Source organism: Meles meles, chromosome 17 (assembly GCF_922984935.1).
Source record: "Meles meles chromosome 17, mMelMel3.1 paternal haplotype, whole genome shotgun sequence".
In the NCBI taxonomy this organism is placed as follows: Eukaryota; Metazoa; Chordata; class Mammalia; order Carnivora; family Mustelidae; genus Meles; species Meles meles.
The window spans coordinates 17,345,421-17,365,344 of record NC_060082.1 but is presented as its reverse complement, the minus strand read 5'-3'; the positions used below and the strand labels follow the sequence as shown (position 1 = coordinate 17,365,344).

Here is a 19,924-nt window from a genome sequence, read left to right as displayed (position 1 = left end):
ATAAATAAATAAAATATTAAAAAAAAAATCCTTTATTGGGGAGGCGAACCATAAGAGACTATGGACTCTGAAAAACAACCTGAGGGTTTTGAAGGGTCAGGGGTGGGAGGTTGGGGGAACAGGTGGTGGGTAATGGGGAGGGCACGTTTTGCATGGAGCACTGGGTGTTGTGCAAAAACAATGAATACTGTTACGCTGAAAAAATAAATAAAATGGGAAAAAAAATCCTTTATTATAAGTTAAGAACCAGGATCATTATTATTATAGATAGACATGGAGACCTCTTTTGAAGTTAGGGCTGTCTCTCACTAAGATTTATATAAAAGACTGACCATGTATATTTTTTATTGAATTTTTATTATTTTTTTAAAGATTTAATTTACTTATTTGACAGACAGAGATCACAAGTAGGCAGAGAAGCAGGCAGAGAGAGAGGAGGAAGCAGGCTCTCTGCTGAGCAGAGAGCCCAATGCGGGGCTCTTTCCCAGTACCTTGGGATCATGACCTGAGCTGAAGGCAGAGGCCTTAACCCACTGAGCCACCCAGGCGCCCCTTATTGAATTATTTTATCAATAAAATGAAGTATCTCTTCACTCTTATGAAGAAGAGCTTATTTAAACTCCCAAATTATGTTAATATTTTTTCTATTTTGTAATTTCTCTTCTTATATTGCTCTAACTTTGTATTAATTTTTATTATTTCTATCTAGGAATAAAATATAATTTTACATCAAAAGCCATACACAATTGTCTAAATTATTTTTCCTATCATGACTAAAATATTTGAAGTAGTCAATGATAGGAAAAAAATATGAAAATGTGTCTGGACCAAAATCCCAATAAAAGTCAAATAGTTTAGGTTTTTATGTGTACACGCCAATGTACCTGAATAGCAAGTATAGTATTTTAGGTAAGTTAAATAATTTCAAAGTGCTACTCTTTTGGGAATCTCTATGCATTTGACTTTTTGAAAACAAAACATTTAATTAAACAGTTCATATGTTTTGCGTTGTTTTGAGGAAGAGCCCAGGCTAATTACATATATTTGTAAAGTTTGAATGTTGGTGAAACATCTATCTCTGACTTATCTCTACCTTCCTTTGGCTCACTAAGAGGCCGGGTTTACCAACCATAGGGGCTTTAGCTTATTCAGTTACTAAGTAATTATGCATCATTATTCCAATTTAACAAATAAGAGTATAAGCCCTAAGAAAGTAAGTAAATTTTAGGCGAACTGATTTTTGGAGTATTGAGCCTGTTGATTTGAACCAAAGATATGTCACATCAAAACACATGGTATCATCTCCCTATTGAGACCACAAGCATCAATTTCAAGAATTCTGAAGTAGAATAGAGAATTTCGTCACTGCTAATTATACACCATGATAACATGGATCTTTGTTTGACAAAACAAGAAAACCTCATCAAAGGATTACAAAATATTAATTCTTAATTATCTGAAACTGTATTACATAACAGCACATACTTAGAATGGCATCCAAAATCCCAAAATACATCACCTGTATTTTAACTAAATGGCCTAGGAATAAAAATAGCCATAAATCTACAACAGTGTCTGGCTGCTTCATAGGACTTTAAGGAAGAGTTTTATAACATTTTTATACTTTTGTTCAAGTGAGACTATGTTATAGAACATATCACTTGATTTCCCAATATATTTTTTTAAGATTTTATTTATTTATTTGACAGACAGAGATAACAAGTAGGCAGAAAAGCAGGCAGAGTTAGAGGGGGAAGCAGGCTTCCCGCTGAGCAGAGAGCCTGATGTGGGGCTCGATCCCAGGACCCTGGGATCATGATCTGAGCCGAAGGCAGAGGCTTAACCCACTGAGCCACCCAGGTGCTCTGATTTCCCAATATTTCTAAAAATATATTTTTATATTCAAATCTCAGAACAAATCTTAGAGGCATGTTTATGACAATAATATTATAATCATGTACAAAATCAAAGGAATCACATTTTTAAAATTATCTTAATTACAGTACCATTTAAACTGTATTCCATTAACATATGAACTTATGAATATATTTCCTTCTAGTAATTATATTTATACTTGTGTTTAGATTTATAGTTATATATACTAAAGTAACTCTGGTACATATAATGTATCTCATTTATTCCAAGTTTATTTCTTTTTTTTTTAAAGACTTTATTTATTTATTTGACAGAGAGAGAGAAAGAGAGAGAGAATGAGTGGGGAGATGAGGGAGAGGGAGAAGTAAGACTCCCCACTGAGCAGAGAGCCAGATAAGGGGCTCCATCCCAGGATCCTGGGATCATGACCTGAACTCTAGGCAGATGTGTAACCTACTGAGGCACCCAGGTGCCCCCACAAGTTTATTTCTCTTGTTTTAATATTTGTCTCTTATTTTAAATGTTTTTAAAAACTATATTCTTTACTACATAGTGATGATATTTACCCTTACCTCATGTTTGCTTATGCGATATCTAGTTAAATATACTTGTTTGTGGGATACTCAGTGTGACATTCATTTCAGTTTGTTATGGTACATTCTGTGTTGAGTAATAAACTTGCATATCAATTTTTTTCAAATTACACAGAAAGAGAAGATAAATGAAATCCTATATGTTATTACTGATCTCAGTATTAGAGCAGAAAAAATTATAAAAAATTGGAAAATAAAAAATTGGAAAATTATATTTAAAATTTAAAGGGTATGCATAGAAGAAAGGATAGTTAATATGCAAGCATAAACCTTAAATTGCTTATTAAGTGAATATTAAATTTCAATGCTTTATCGGGTGATTAAAATTTCACTTAGCAAGTTTCAAAAGCAACGATTAAAGAAGCTAAAAATGAAAACCCAGAGACACATTATACTTTCTATCTCACCTTGGTAAAGTACATTTAAGTAAAATGTAGAAATGAAGTAGAAATCTCACATACCTGCTAGCTATGCAGAGAATAAGTAAAAAATATAAAGGGCAGAACCTTAGGAAGTGAAATGCATTTCAAATTAAATATAGGGTCTTCATATGTGGAAAATGAACAGACATGACTCACCATTCCTTACAGCTCATCTTACATCTTATTAAAAAAATTGGAAATTTTATCATATGAGAAAGAACTTCACATGGAAAGGCATGCTACCCTAAAACACATCATCTCAGTTCCTCACTTAAGAACATTTTGCAGAACTTATCTACTAGACCAGCAATATCTGCAATATTTTTAAGTAAATATTGTATTAAAAAAAGACTTTAGTCCTCAGGAAGGTAGGAATTTTCTTACTTCTGCCCAACATTATACTTATGTCAGATGATTTTCACACAACCCTGTGAAATAAGCAGTTATTATTATCCCTTTGGAGTAATTAAAATAATTACAATAAAAAGAAAAAATTTTATGTGACTGGACTAAAGTTACACATCTTGTAAACAGAGGAACGAAGGCACAAAAGTGGTTTTCTCGCTGCTATTCTTCTGCAAGATTTTGCAAGCACGAGTCAAAAAAAAAATATATATATAGAGAGAGAGAGAGAGTGAGTTAGTTCTGTAAATTAAGAAAAAAGTTAAAATAATGGCCAATGAAAATATAAAGGACTTTCTTTGTCATTTTATATCCTTAGCCCATTTTATATAAATGCCTATAAGGCGGGGAAATAAATGGAACAAAACATCAGAGTGTATAGCTTTGGTTAAATATTTCAAAAATGTGTGTACTAAAAACCTGAAATTAGAGAAATTAAGTGAGATCATTAGCTTCATAAGCAAGTACTGGTATCTGTGACATATTGATTTGTGGCAATAAACTACATGTCAAAATTAATTTATACATTTTATTTAAATGTTCTGGATATAACCCAGGACTCTCAAGAGATTTCATGCAATTTTAAAAGTGCATCACTGAGTAATAAAATGGCATACTTAATATTTGTAAACTAATACCTACAAAAAATTGGTAAAGCCAGAAAATGACAAGTTATTGACAAATTTATCAGGTAAGAGTTCTTTATAAATAAAACAATATAAACTTCCTGAGAGCAGGGGAAAAATGCATGAGCATCAGCAGGCAAATCAGCTTGCACAGGGGATTGCTGGAAAGGGCTTGATGCCTCAGCAATTCTCTTCTCTGTGGAAAGAGACCTATTCTTGAATTAAAGCTGGCTAAACAGATAAAGGTTGAACTTTTCAACTGCAAAGTAGGTATAGGAATTGCTCCCTTTTTTACTGAGACAAGCAGTAAAATTTTACTACACATCACCAATTGGGCTTTTCAGCATTAAATACCAGAAAGTCTATTGTGTAGCTGTCTGAAATATAAATGAGGACTGGAGAGGTAAATAGTCATCAAAAATGTTTCATATGAAGATAGAGAATCAAAAGGTAGTAAAGCACTTGTTTTTCTTTGATGAGGTTTCTGACTTTTTGGTATTTCAAATTTTACGTGACAAAAGCACTCTAAGTTAAAGGAGTGGAAAAGAAGGGTTGAATGAAAATAAGAAGAGTAAAAACTGGAGTTTGTATGGCTGGGCCAGATGTATAAAATCATTAGTTTTATCCCAGTGACAGAATTTTATGGAAAACAATAAAAGCTACATAAAAGAATGCTGATAACATCACTTTACTCTCTATTAGCATTAGTTTAGATGTGTATGAGAGCGAATATGCACCAGGGAGAAGAAAGTATGGAGAATTTTTTTTTTTTGACCATTAAGTTAATGGAGCTGATAAATGGAATTGTAACATTGACACTAAGTGACAGTCTTGTTCCTTTAAAATCTGCTGTTTCATTCTAGTTACTTCAACCTTGAATTTCTAATGTGTGCAGCTATTACATTTAATAGTTGTGTTTGGTGATTTTATGTGATTCCAAAGAATAATAAAAGAAAATGCCACTTCTGCCTGAGTAAAGAAAGTTAAAACACATTAGTGAAATTTCAGATATATATCTACATATCTCTTAGAATTTATTTAAATAAAATCCATTGATTTTTTGGGCTGAAGATTAGAAAGAATGGTCCCTATTAGCCAATGAAAGAGCTTTTTTTCTTCCTGTACTTAAAGAACCAGAGTAGGGAATAAAATTATCTTTTTGTTTTCATGTAATTGTTCTGTTCCTGTGAGGGCAAAACACATTCATGTGTACATACATTCCTGGAGAGAGAAAAGTGGTCACTTTCTACAACTTTTCATATGCAAATCTAACATCCAGAAAAAAAAAAATACTCATGGACCTATATATTCTTAGATGAATAAAATTTAACATCATTTTTAAAGAGAGAACATGCAGTTCTTTGTATCAGTATTCTTGGGAAAATGTGTTGTTAGAAATGAAGAATAAGAACTGAGGTTTTCCTTTGTTAAATTTACTTGAATTCCAGCCAACGTACTGAATTAGTCATTTATATTTTCTTAGAAATCTAAATTCTTTATCATACTCTTATATCTTCACAAAATTTTGGAAAATTATGTTGTAATTTTTAGTAAGACTAATAAAAACTTAGTGCCAGATTTTTAAAAAGATTATTTATTTTAGAGAGAGACATGGGGGGCCAGGAGGGAGACAGAGGGAGAGAGAGAATCTTAAGCAAACTCCCTACTGATCATGGAGCCCAGGGGAGCGGGGGTTAATTCCAGGACCTGAAAGCATAATCTGAGTCAAAACCAAGAGTCACTTAACCAACTGAGCCACCTAGGTGACTCTAGTACCAGATGATTTTTACAGGGAAAATTTTATGGATTTTTATACCAGAAAAAGAACAACTCTGGCTTAAAAATTACATCTGTTAAAAGGAAAGAGAGAGAGAGAGAGGGAGTGTGAAGGGAAGGTAAAAGGAGGGGAAGGAAAGAAGAAAAGATGGAAAAAAGGAGGAAAGAAAGGCAGGCTGGCAGACAGGAAAGAAGACAGGAAGTCAGACTAAAGAAAGAAAGAAGCAAATAGATTAAAAACCGATCCTTGAAGTTGTTCAACAGTAAGTTATTCTGTTTTAATAATAAAATTTTAGAAGATTCAAGCTCTTAAAAATACAAAACTGACTAAATACATATATGAATGAAGAAACAAACTCAGGGGAACAGCTGTTCCCAAAACCGCATCTTCCGTATCAAAACAAAACAAAATAGACCAAAGGACTACTTTTGTAAAGTTATCATGTACATAAATGCTTGCTGGAGGGGTTGAAGGAGGAGTTTTCTCTAGTTTATATCCATATTTAGAAGGGAATATTGAAATTGTTGATTTAACTGTTGTTACTGAAAGTAAATTAAGATACACTGACATAAACATTTTATAAAGCTATATTAGATAAGCACTAGCTAATCCTGGCATAGTAAATCAATAACCCAAAGCTCAAGTTGACTTATACTACTGCTTTGGTTTTTCCCCCCAAATGACATTTCAATCATCTGTAATCTTTGACTGTAAAACTAGCTAGCATAAACAGATGCTTTTACAACTTGACTGTATTTATTGATTGACATGAGAAATAGCCACTTAGGTTGTGTAGCTCACCCTTGTGATATGAAAGAGACACGAAGACCCTATCCATTCTTACTATCGCTTAGTTGTTCATTTATTTATATAGTTTCAACGGGAGTCTATAAGAGATCTAGGGGAAGAATTTTAGCCAGTCTTTCTATTATATATTGTTGTATAACAGGTAACTCTAAAATATAGTTATATAAACACAATTCTTTTTATTTTCTTACATAATTCTTTTTTCTAATTTTATTGAAGTATAATTGATGTACAGAATTATATTAGTTTCATGTGTACAACATAGCCATTTGACATTTATATATAATTATGAAATGATCACTGCAATAAGTCCAGTTAACCTCTGTCACCAAAGTTAATACCGTTTTGTTGACTGTACTCTTCATGGTGTATATTACATTCTCTTTTTTCTAATTTTATTGAAGTATAATTGATGTACAGAATTATATTAGTTTCATGTGTACAACATAGCCATTTGACATTTATATATAATTATGAAATGATCACTGCAATAAGTCCAGTTAACCTCTGTCACCAAAGTTAATACCGTTTTGTTGACTGTACTCTTCATGGTGTATATTACATTCCCAAGACTGACTTAATTTATATCTGGAAGTTTGCACCTCTTGATTCCCTTTACCCATTTTGCCCCCCTCCCCCCTTACATGTAAGTTTTTTTTTTTTTTTTAGGGTGAGCTGAGATCAGCTGGGCCACCATTATGGTGTGGCTACATTTGGATGGAGGGTAGAGATTAGAATCAGCTGGATCAGTGAGGTGAATGGTGTACTGGGTTGAATGGTAAGCCCTTCCAAATTTATGTCTACCTACAGTCTCAAAATATGACCTTATTTGAAAAGAGGGTCATTACAGAAGCAATTAGTTAAGATAAAGTCATGCCAGATTAAGATGAACCCCAAATCCCAAAAGTGGTGTCCTTAAAAGAGAAAGGAGAGAGACTCACAAAAACACAGAAGAAACACACCAAGGAAAGAACACTATATAAAGAGAGAAGGAGATAATGAAATAGTCCGTATAATAGCCAAGGAATTCCAAGGACAGCTGATAACCTCCATAATCTAGGAGAGAGGCATGAACAGATTCTCCCTCCAAGTCTCCAGGAGAAACCAACCTCACTGAAAATTTGATTTCAGACCTTTGAGCTCCAGAACTGTAAGGGAGTAAGTCTGTTGTTTTAGAGCACACAGTTTATGATAATTCGTTCCTGCAGCTCTGGAAAAAGGATACCACTAGCCAACTCTCGTTCTTCATGAGCTTAGCATCCCTCCCTTTCATGGGGCTTTGCCACCATGTCTCTCTACATGCTCTCTCCAGCCAGACAAATGAAATTCTTCCATGTGTCGTTAGGGTTCCAAAAGAAGAAACTGTCAGTATTCTAAAAGCTGAGACCTGCAAGGATCATAGTGTTATTTCTGCTAAATTTTATTTATTTTTAAGATTTTGAATATATATATATTTTTTTCCATTTTATTTATTTTTTCAGCGTAACAGTATTCATTCTTTTTGCACAACACCCAGTGCTCCATGCAAAACGTGCCCTCCCCATTACCCACCACCTGTTCCCCCAACCTCCCACCCCTGACCCTTCAAAACCCTCAGGTTGTTTTTCAGAGTCCATAGTCTCTTATGGTTCGCCTCCCCTCCCCAATGTCCATAGCCCGCTCCCCCTCTCCCAATCCCACCTCCCCCCAGCAACCCCCACTTTGTTTTGTGAGATTAAGAGTCATTTATGGTTTGTCTCCCTCCCAATCCCATCTTGTTTCATTTATTCTTCTCCTATCCCCCTACCCCCCCATGTTGCTTCTCCATGTCCTCATATCAGGGAGATCATATGATAGTTGTCTTTCTCCGATTGACTTATTTCACTAAGCATGATACGCTCTAGTTCCATCCACGTCGTCGCAAATGGCAAGATTTCATTTCTTTTGATGGCTGCATAGTATTCCATTGTGTATATATACCACATCTTCTTGATCCATTCATCTGTTGATGGACATCTAGGTTCTTTCCATAGTCTGGCTATTGTAGACATTGCTGCTATAAACATTCGGGTACACGTGCCCCTTCGGATCACTATGTTTGTATCTTTAGGGTAAATACCCAGTAGTGCAATTGCTGGGTCATAGGGTAGTTCTATTTTCAACATTTTGAGGAACCTCCATGCTGTTTTCCAGAGTGGTTGGACCAGCTTGCATTCCCACCAACAGTGGAGGAGGGTTCCCCTTTCTCCACATCCTCTCCAGCATCTGTCATTTCCTGACTTGTTAATTTTAGCCATTCTGACTGGTGTGAGGTGATATCTCATTGTGGTTTTGATTTGTATTTCCCTGATGCCGAGTGACGTGGAGCACTTTTTCATGTGTCTGGTGGCCATCTGGATGTCTTCTTTGCAGAAATGTCTGTTCATGTCCTCTGCCCATTTCTTGATTGGATTGTTTGTTCTTTGGGTGTTGAGTTTGCTAAGTTCCTTATAGATTTTGGATACTAGCCCTTTATCTGATCTGTCAAATAAATAAATAAAATCTTAAAAAAATATATTCAAAATAAGATTTGGAATATATTTTTTTAAGATTTTATTTATTTATTTGACAGACAGAGATCACAAGTAGGCAGAGAGAGAGAGGAGGAAGCAGGCTCCCTGCAGAGCAGGGAGCCCGATGCGAGGCTCCATCCCAGGACCCTGGGATCATGACCTGGGCCAAAGGTAGAGGCTTTAACCCACTGAGCCACCCAGCACCCAAGATTTTGAATATTTTTTAATGTAATCTCCATACCCAATGTGGAGCTCGAATTTACAAAGCTGATATCAAGGGTCTCATGCTCCATTAACGGAGCCAGTCAGGCTCCCCTTTGTTAAAGTTTATTAACTGAAGCCCTATCCAGATTTGTTGGGAGGGGACTGCAGCAGAGAGGAATGCCAGCAGATTTATGTTTCACTGGTGACCTCCAGTGTGTACAGTATAATACAATAGTCTTCCTCACACAGTTAACAATGACAAATCTCAATCGGATGTGTGTATTAAAATATGTTGTAAAAGCTTTAAGATTTTATATCAAGAAACAGTCATATTGTGAGATGAAGAAATCAGAATTTAACAGTTTTCCTTCTTACTATTTCCATTTTATTAATATTATTAAAATGAATTGTTTTGGTACACACATATGGAATATTTTGACTAGTAACTACTCAGGACAAGTCAGGTTATACTCCGTTGTTCTTCATTATTCACATCTGACTTTGAGTTCCTTAGTGAAAAGGCCAAAATTCATGCAAAAATAACAGCTTTTAAGTTCTAAGAATTTCCTAAACATCTCAGTTGGAGAAAGTGCCATTGCTGTTTAACGATGTAATGAGATGCTTTACTGTAGAGTGTAAATGTGACATTCAAAGATAATTAACTTGCCTTCATGAAGATTTTAATCTACTGGAGAATATAGGCAATGCACAAGAGTAAGAGAGCAAACAAAATTCCAGAAGCAATAATAACAGTGATGAAAAATAGAATAGAAGAAGTGGTGTAGTTTTAATTAGAGTTCACAAAGTTCTTAGACTATAATATGAACAGAGACACGAATTAGCTAAGAGAGTTAGCCACTTGAAGATACAGGGAAGTTGCAGGCATAGAAAATAGTGAGAAAAAAAGGTCCACAGATAAGAATACAGTAGCAATTTCAAGAATTTGGACAGCAACATTTTATTAGTTTTAGTTTGGTCCTAAATAAAATAAAGATGTTATTTCTTCCATGCCTTACTCTTCCTTGATGAGCCAAAACCACGTGGCTCAGCTAAAGCTTCTATACAAATCCTTGTCAATTAGCTCACCATTTAATAGCATCTTGCCAAGGCACTAGATTTTACTGATGGCTTTTAAATCTTAGCTGCCAAAAAAGATTTACTTCTTTAAGGATTTCTTGGCAAAAATTGATGCATTACTCCCATGAAGTTAGACTCATGACTCAAAATCAACTTAAAAAAATCACATGTGTGCCTGAAAAGCTTATTATTTATCTCAATTCCAAACACAACTTTCTAAATAAAGGTTCCCAGAACTTTTTGGAACCTTGTAAATTACTGAAGTACCAAACCTATCAAAAAAGTTGGAATGGAAATTCTAATTTAAAATCACTACAATATTCATGTATGCTTACTATTTCATTACCCCATTATATGAAGCTTCCCCTCAAAGAGACATATGTTTAAAAAAATGAGAAAAATAGTCACAACAGGCATTATTGAGCTCATTTTACCAACATTAAAATAATTTTGAGAAAAGTACCCAACAAGTACAAATGCATTTTTCTATCACCTTTGTCAACCCGGTGTCTTAAGAAGAAACACATTTTCTGGGACAATTATTTCATTTTATGTGGCAGTCACCGTTCCAAGGGCCTTGGTGTTTTGTTTGTTCATTTGATTTGGTTCCCCACAGAGTTTCCCTTACTTTTTGTACTGCCTAAACATCGCAGTTGGAGAAAGTACCGTTGCTGTACAGTCTAACTACTGAGATTGTCTTAGCACAATGTGGCTACCATCACTGCAAAACAAATATGCTGCAGAGATTCCCAAGGCCACATTCTGGTCGACCAACACGTTCTCTTGGAAATGTAATTTTTTTTCTTTCTAACTGCAATTAGAGTCAATTAATGTACTTGTAAAATTGTCATTACTGTCTTTACCTTTTAATTGGAGTGTTTAGGTAATTTATATTTTGTATAATTTTGATATGTTTGATTTAAAACTAGGACTGGGACATCTGTTTTCTATTTGTCTCATTTCTTTGTTCCTTTTTCTCCCTTCTTTGTAATACCTTCTTGTGATTTTATCTCCTTTTTTGCCTCTTGCCTATAACTCTATGTTATTTTAGTGGTCATATAAATACAGCACTGTACTTTATCATATTCTGTCTTCAAGCAATATAGTATGTCCCATAAAATTATGAGAATCTCCTGCGATATACTACCATTTGTCCTTTCCTGGCCTTGATGTTCATGTTGTAACATTTTATTTCTATATGTATTATAAGTCGCATGATGTGTTGTTTTCTAAATTTGGTTTAATCAGTTCATTACATTGTGTAGAGATTTATAATTAAAGCATTTTATATTTCCCCACAATTACTCTTTTCTGTGGTTTTCATTCTTGTTTGTATGATTTTCCTTCTACTTGAGGGTTTTCAGTTAATATTTTTTCTAGTACAGGTCAGTTGTTTATTATTTCTCTTAGCTTTTTATATCTCAAAAAAAGTCCTCATTTTTCCTTCACTTTGAAAGATACTTTTACAGGAGATAGATCTCTTAAGCTGGCAGGTTTTGTTTTGTTTTTTTTCCCTTTCAGTACTTTAAGTTTTTTCTTCTCTGTCTCTTAATTTATACTATTTTCAATGAGAAGTTTCAATGAGAAGTTTCAAAGAGAATAAGGAGACTTATCTTGACTTATCTTTGTAACTCTGTCTATAATTTGTTTGTGTATACTTGGGTCCCATGCTGCTGTCCTCTGAGCCTGATGCCCATGAGTTCCTGCATTTTTTTGGTCAGAATCTTGTCTCCCAAGATAGGGAACACAAGATATTCATCTGGAGCAGGGCTTGAAAATCTTGGGGTCTGTCCTGTGCAGTGAGTTGGCTTGGAGTCAAGGACGGAGGTGGAAGCATAGACATCTCTGGGGGTTGAGTAGTTTTTGCCCTTCCTCATCATTTGAACCATCATCTATGTCTTGCACTGGGTGGTCGTGATCTGCTGGGATGGAGGCTACCTGGCCTTGCACTGTTTCTCAACCTCTTCATCAGACTGACTTCCATCTTGACCTCCTCACTTTCCCCAATATTCTTCTAGTGCTCCTGAATGAGGATTTGGGCCCCCAGCTCCTTGAGGGTGGTAGAGAGAGAAAAGTTCAAATCTATTGTTTCCACTACCACAAAATCACGCTGACTGATCTGATGATCTGCAAATGGGCACCTGCTCCTTCTTCTTCTCCTCTTCTTTCTTTCTTTTCTTCTCTTAGAACTTGGCTCACTCCACTCAGGAACAAACCTGGTCCAAAATTCCTTTTTTTTTTTTTTTAGCTTTGTAAACAAGCCTTTGAGGGGAATTAATATCTTGGTATAAAGTTCTGCCAGCTGGTGAAATAGTTGAAAAGCTGGGCTGCAAGTGGAGGAAGTCAAACAGATAGACGTGCTGCTCTTTCTAGATCGGCTGTGTCAGAAACTGGTGCCATTCCTAGCCACAGATTGAGTCATCAGCTTCATCACATCCAGGTAAAAGGCTGAGGTGGAGGCTGATTATGAGAATGAGGGACATGCTGTGGTTTGACTTCACCAAACTCAAGAAGGGTCTCTTTGGGCATGATGGTCTCCCGGGTCACCTAGGCTTAGGCATTCTACAGCTGTTACTGGGTAGCCTGCTGCTCCTGCTGCTGTATGACCTTGCAGATGGTGGCTCTAGGCTCCTGAACCTTTCCCTCCTTGAATTCACTGACCTAGTAACAACAGAAGGCATGGTAAGGGTCATTGGGGTTCAGGAAGTTGAACTGAGAGTTGATCTCATTCTGTTATATCTTGGTTTCAAATTTATGTTTGATTCTGGTCACAAATTTGTCAGTGCTGTCCATGATATTCCTGACCTTTGAAGAAGGGGGAATAATCCCCACCACTGGTTTGGAAGGGGTAGGATCTTCCTTTTAAGATGCTCCCTTTCTCTGCAGTCTGGGCATGGTAGTGTGGGTAGTGATAGGGGCACTCCCCTGGATGGGTCTGGCCTGCATGGCTGCAACACTCAGAGCTGACCAGGAGTAGTGCTGCATGCATTAAGACAGGCTTCCTGCACCAATTGAGGATGGTGTGCATGTGTTTAAGTGTGTGTCTGTGTGTGTGTGTGTACTCCTTTTAAGAGTTTATTTGTGCCACTGGATTTAAGTTATCCGATTACACAGTGACTTGATGTAGTTTTCTTTGTGTTTCCTATTCCTTTTTTGTTTTTAGCGTATTTATAAGTTCATTATTTTTACCCAATTTATAAAATTTTCAGCCACATTTATTCAAATACCTTCTTTAACCCCATTTCTTTCTTCTCCTAAAGGAACTCCTAAAGTTTAACCTATATGAGAGTGCTTCAAGTTGTGACTCAACTCACTGATGTTGCATTTATTTATTTATTTATTTATCTTCCTGGTTTCATTTTAGTTTCTATCTCTATGTTTTAAAATTATTTTCTCTTATAAGGTATAATCTGTTGTTAATTTCTTACAGCATGTTCTGTAGACTTTCAATATATATCTCCTAAAGATAAGTTTTATTTCCAACATAAAATAAATTATCAATTTGAAAAAATTAACAAAAGCTTGATGAAATTATCTAGTATGCAGTCCACAATAAAATTTCACCAGTTCTTCCCAGAATATCTCCTAAAGTCATTTTTCTCTTGAAAAGAATTCAAGTAAAGTTCACATATTACAATTAATTGTTATCTTTTTTGAATTTTTTAGCTGAAGTATTGTAGGGTTTCTTTTTCTTTTTTTTTTGAGGGGATATTTATTTATTTATTTATAATTAAGTTTTTAGTTCAATTCCAGCATAGTTAATATACAGTGTTGTATTAATTTCAAATATATAACATAGTGATTCAACAAGTCTATACATTAATCAGTGCTCATCAAGACAAATGCATTCTTAATCCCCTTCACCTATTTCATCCCCCACCTACCACCTTCTGATATGCTAGATATTATAGTTTTGTCTATATAATTTTGATTGTTGGACTTCTTTACTGCTCCATATTCCTTCTAACATGCTATATAGTTCCTGCATCTTCTTGATATGAAATGTATACTTTAATAATAATTGAAATGCATTTTCATAATCATTGTAATAGTCTTGCTTAATAATCCTATCATCTAGGTCATTTCCAGGCCAGATTTGATTGATTGGTTATATATATATATACCATTAATATTATTATATTCCATTAATATATACACACACACATATAGTATATTTTGTATAATAGTCCATTTCATTCTTCTTATTCATTTATATTTTGTATAAATATAAATATGTATTTATTTATATTTTGTATAATAGTCCATTTCATTCTTTATATGGCTGAACATTATGTACATTATGGACTATTATTCAGACATAAAAAGAATGAAGTTTTGCCATTTGCAATGATTGGATAGAGTTCGAGTGTTATTATGCTAAGTGAAACAAGTCAGTAAGAGAAAGACAAATACCATATGATCTCACTCATATGTAGTCTTCAAGAAACAAAACAAAGGAGTAAGGAAAAAAAGAAGAGAAAGAGAAAGCAAGAAACAGATTCTTTTTTTTTTTTTAAAGATTTTATTTATTTATTTGACAGAGAGAGATCACAAGTAGACAGAGAGGCAGGCAGAGAGAGAGAGAGGGAAGCAGGCTCCCTGCTGAGCAGAGAGCCCAATGCGGGACTCGATCCCAGGATTCTGAGATCATGACCTGAGCCGAAGGCAGCGGCTTAACCCACTGAGCCACCCAGGCGCCCAAGAAACAGATTCTGAACTATAGAGAGCAAACTGATGGTTACCAGAGAAAAGGGGGGTGGGGAATGATATAGGTGATGGGAGTTAAGAGTACACAAATCATGATAAAAAAATAATAAATCAAAATCAAATCAATTGATAAATTAGAAATCAAAGTTTAAGTAAAAAACTTTAAAATACACATAATTAGGTCCAAAAACCATCATTGTATTCAAAAGGAAGACATTAGAGATGGTATTACTAAGTCAAAGATATTTACTATACTTTCTATCACTGAATTAGAGGAATTAGTTAATATAATTAGGGGAGATAAAGGAAATAGATAATACATATTAGAAAAGGAGGAATGAAATTATCTCTAATTTTATGGATTATAAAGATTATGTGGAAATCTAGGACCCTTTCAAGTATGTCTTTATGCAATTTAGAATGAGAAACATGAAATTCCAGGGAAAGGTAAGTGTGGGACACTGAGAAAAAGATGAAATTTGAAGTGAATAGAGCAGTGTTAGGAAAACCATTTGCAAACTGAAGTGTTTGGGGACTGTAAGATAGATATCATTTGAGCCTAATTAGTAATAGTTCTTCTCATTTAAATTCAGTAGACTTTCTTAATGATGTATATAAAATCAGTCAGCAGTGACATCTTAAATTATGTTTTAATAAAATTCATTGAGAAAGGAAAAAATTGATTTTCACATATATACCTTCCCTTTTTAAGAGAAGGGTTCATATTTGAAAGCAATTGGAAATGTATCTGGATTTTAGAATATGTATGTAAATCTATCAAAAATCATCTGAAAATATCATTTAAGAATCTTCAGTTTCAGGAGACCGTGAACTTTCTGGAGGTTGAGAGGGTTTGTGTGCGTGTGTATGTGTGTTTGTGTGTATGTGGGTTATGCTTTCATTTCAGCCCATCTTGGACACTTAATGATGGTAATAAATTGTCTTTAGTTTTGCCATGGTAAGGCATTTCTTTGATTTGAAGAGTATTTGAGAAAGCTTCCTGTACTTTAGGGGAAAAATAAATGCTACAGTTTATGAAACTTAAGTTTTGAGTCTTCTAAATTTCCAGTAAATACACCCTTGGATATTCCACACATATTGACTTGAACATAGCCCAAAGGAAATATGAAACCTTGTAGACAAATATTTTGCTTTCTCTTAAACATTATACAATGTAGAAAATACACACACAAACATACAACAATAGAATGTATTACCCTTTTATAAAGTAAATATAGTGATTGCTTTGGGACACAAATTGAGAAAACTGCACTCATATTTGAATTTTTTTTTAAGATTTTATTTATTTATTTGACAGAGAGGAATCACAAGTAGGCAGAGAGGCAGGGGGGAAGCAGGCTCCCCACTGAGCAGGAAGCCGGATGTAGGGCTTGATCCAAGGAGCCTGAGACCATGACCTGAGCTGAAGGCAGAAGTTTAACCCACCCAGGTGCTCCTCATATTTGAAATTTTTAACAACATCCATATTTTTTCAAATTTTAAATTCTGTAATTTGGGGAGTAAAAGGCTCATCTTTCATTCATTGTTATTGCTTTAAGATTCAGGTTTAGATTGAATTAAACATTACATGAATTGTATGTTTATACATAAATTTAATTCAATTTAGATTGAATTAAACATTACATGAAATGCTCTACCTTATTTAGGCAAATAGATTTATTTAGTTCAAACAGTTAAGAATATTGTTTATATTTGTATTTAAAACTTACTTCCCCAGCACAATGTCTTATTCTTACCTTTGTTTCTAATCTTCCAAGATGAAAAACTCATATCAGTATTATGAAAGAAAATGAATACTTGCTCTATGGTTCGCCATACAAATTTGAAGATCAAACAAAAGTAAACAGACTTCTAAATGTTGGTCCATACTACTTTAAAAAATTTTTACTATTGCCTATCAGCCAAAACATGACATTATAGAAACATAAAAATCAATCATGTATCAGTCCCTCAATTACATGAAATCATATCAATTATTTCAGATTTTTTTCATTGAGAAGCAAACATTATGGAATAATTGAAGCACCAATATCTTATTTAACAACATATTTCTTAAATCTCTTCTGAGAAAATTCTAAATTTGGTGTTTATGATTCCCATTTAATACTTTAACTACATTTGTATGTCCTCCTAAACCACATTTAAAATTGCTTTAGGGCACCTGGGTGGCTCAGTCGTTAGGCATCTGCCTTCAGCTCGGGTCATGATCCCAGAGTCCTGGGATCTAACCCCACATCAGGCTCCCTGCTCAGCGGGAAGCCTGCTTCTCCCTCTTCCACACTCCCTGCTTGTGTTCCCTCTCTCACCGTCTCTTTCTCTGTCAAATAATTACATAAAATCTTTTTAAAAATATATGAAAATAATGAAATTCATATTTTTTCAGATTTCTCTGATATATTGGATATTAGTAAAAATGCCAAAATACCAAATAATATTATTAAATATGTAAACATACTTGTATATTTTGAACAGGTTTCAAACAAGAGCATCTTTATATATAGAAGTTTCTTTATTAATTTCTGCATTCTTTTTCATTTAGCCAGAATTCACTCATATTTTATTCTTCACTGTGATAGTATATCATGAGAGTAATTGTGAAAGTTTCCTAATGCCAGACATCTAGGCAGTGTCTCCAAGAACAGTTGTTTGGAAAAGTGCCAGTTTGTAATGGAGTTAATAATATAAGACAATAAAACGGGCTTTTCACAAAACTTAATGACTTCAATTAAAAGGAGGAACATTTTTTAATATGTACTGAGCATATGACCTTTGCATTTTTATAATGCTGTTTTTTTAATTGCAGTAAACATTAATGGTAATAGGTATAAACTATATTTATATATATTTTTTAAGACTTTATTTATTTATTCGACAGACAGAGATCACAAGCAGGCAGAGAGAGAGGAGGAAACAGGCTCCCTGCTGAGCAGAGAGCCCCATGTGGGGCTCAATCCCAGGATCCTGATCATGACCTGAGCTGAAAGCAGAGGCTTTAACCCACTGAGCCACCCAGGTGCCCCATAAACAATATATTTTTATTTGAGACTCTTGGAGAATAATTTATTACGTTTTTCTTTTACAATGAGGTATTTTGGTTTAAAGATCATGAGATGTAAATGTAACAAAACAGTAACAGAAAAACAATGTCGTTTTAACTGATAATAAACAGCCTCCATCACTGACTTCGGGAACTTTTGATGTAGGTTTTATCAATTTTAACAAATGTACCTTTCTGGTGTGGGGGAATGTTGATAGGTGAGGGTAGCTATGTGTGTGTGTTCACAGGAGTTTATGGGAGAACTCTGCCTCTCAATTTTGCTATGAAGCTGAAACTGCTCTTTAAAAAATAGCCTTTAAAATTAAAAAACAAACAAATAAACAAACAAAAAAACTAACCATCATAGTCTTAATAGTTTCCTTAGCTTAATTAAACTGCAGGCAGATTTCTTCCTGCCTTTAGGCCTATGACCACCCTCCTACTTTGGCCTTCCCAGACCCCAAACAGCCTAACCAATGAAGTCCTTTCTCTCTCTCTTCTTGGAGCATTTGTTTTAGAAAGCTTATCATTGTAATTTCTTTCCTTGCCTCTTTGAGATGTACATCTTTTTTTCAAAAATTTCTTAGCAGCTTTTCAACCCAGGACTACCTTTCTCCAGGACCTGGAAACTATCCCTTTGAAATGTCTTCATCAAGGAGGCTAGCTAGCTTCCCCGTATCCTTGTCTCTGTAGCGAGGATAGGAGCCCAACCTCAGTGAGCATCTTGTTCAGAGTTGTAAAACTACTTCCTCTTATGGAGAGAGGTGAAAGTTTACGTTTGGTTAAGTCCAATAAGCAAACACGGATGGCCTAAGATTCCCCCAACTCCACTCTTAAAAACTCCCCTGCCTCCTCCCCCCGCCTTTTAAAAAGGAGTTAAGGCTGTATTATATTCTCTCTTCACTGTTGGCAAGAGCCTCCAATAAAATCTTCTTTGACCATTTACCGTGTCTAGTGCAATTTTTGCTTTAACAATGTTTAGTGTCATTTTTGTTTTATGAAATGACAGTTTCAAGAACTGTAGGGTAGAAAGTACAAATGAATAATACTGGCTATAAATTTATATTAGAAGAGTCTATTAGAAGAGTCATCTCTTTTATTTTCTTCAAAACGTCCTCAAGCAAAAATCCATACAACTTTTAATTCTCAAACTAAGGATAATAGCTTAAAAAGGTTGGACTAACAAAAATTCTTTTTCACTTCACTGTGATTGAAGTATAGCAATTGTGTTCATTTTAATACTTCTGATTTAATGTGTAGACTAAAAATCAATAATAGTAGTTTTGAAAATCATTTTCTATCGATGAGATTCTGCTTCCAGAATAAGACTTAGCCCACAATTTGAAACTTCGTAGTAACATGAAAACAGTCCACAATTACTGTAATTTAGAATTTAACTCACATTCACATTGAAATGGGTGGAAAAATAAAACCCTGTATGAAACAGTTTTTACTGTATGTGTTTTGAAGAATCTTTTAAAATGTAAAATCAACATTGCTATTCTAGTCACAGCAAAGCACTTTCCCGAATGTCATATTAAACTCATTACTGGGAGAATGACAAGGCTTTCTAATGTGATTGTTATTTTCTCATAATAAAGGCAAAAATTGCCAGTGCTTCTGAACTTAAAATAAGATGTGATTGGAGTTGGATGAATTAGCTCTGATGAATATGTATATCAAATGGTTATATTTAAAAATATTAAATATATGTGTGTGTGTGTGTATATCTGTAGCTTTGTTTCCATTCAAACCTGTATTTGGAAGACTAAGTTTTTACTTAGAATATTCTCAACATCAACTTTCTTGATATAAAAGTTGCTTTGGAGTTACATTTTTAAGAAA

At 34.5% G+C, this 19,924-nt stretch overlaps 1 pseudogene; it reads right to left on the bottom strand.

Annotated features, from left to right (window-relative positions):
* Positions 1-11,951: 11,951 nt before the first annotated feature.
* LOC123927581 lies at positions 11,952-13,299 on the bottom strand (annotated as a pseudogene).
* Positions 13,300-19,924: the final 6,625 nt, after the last annotated feature.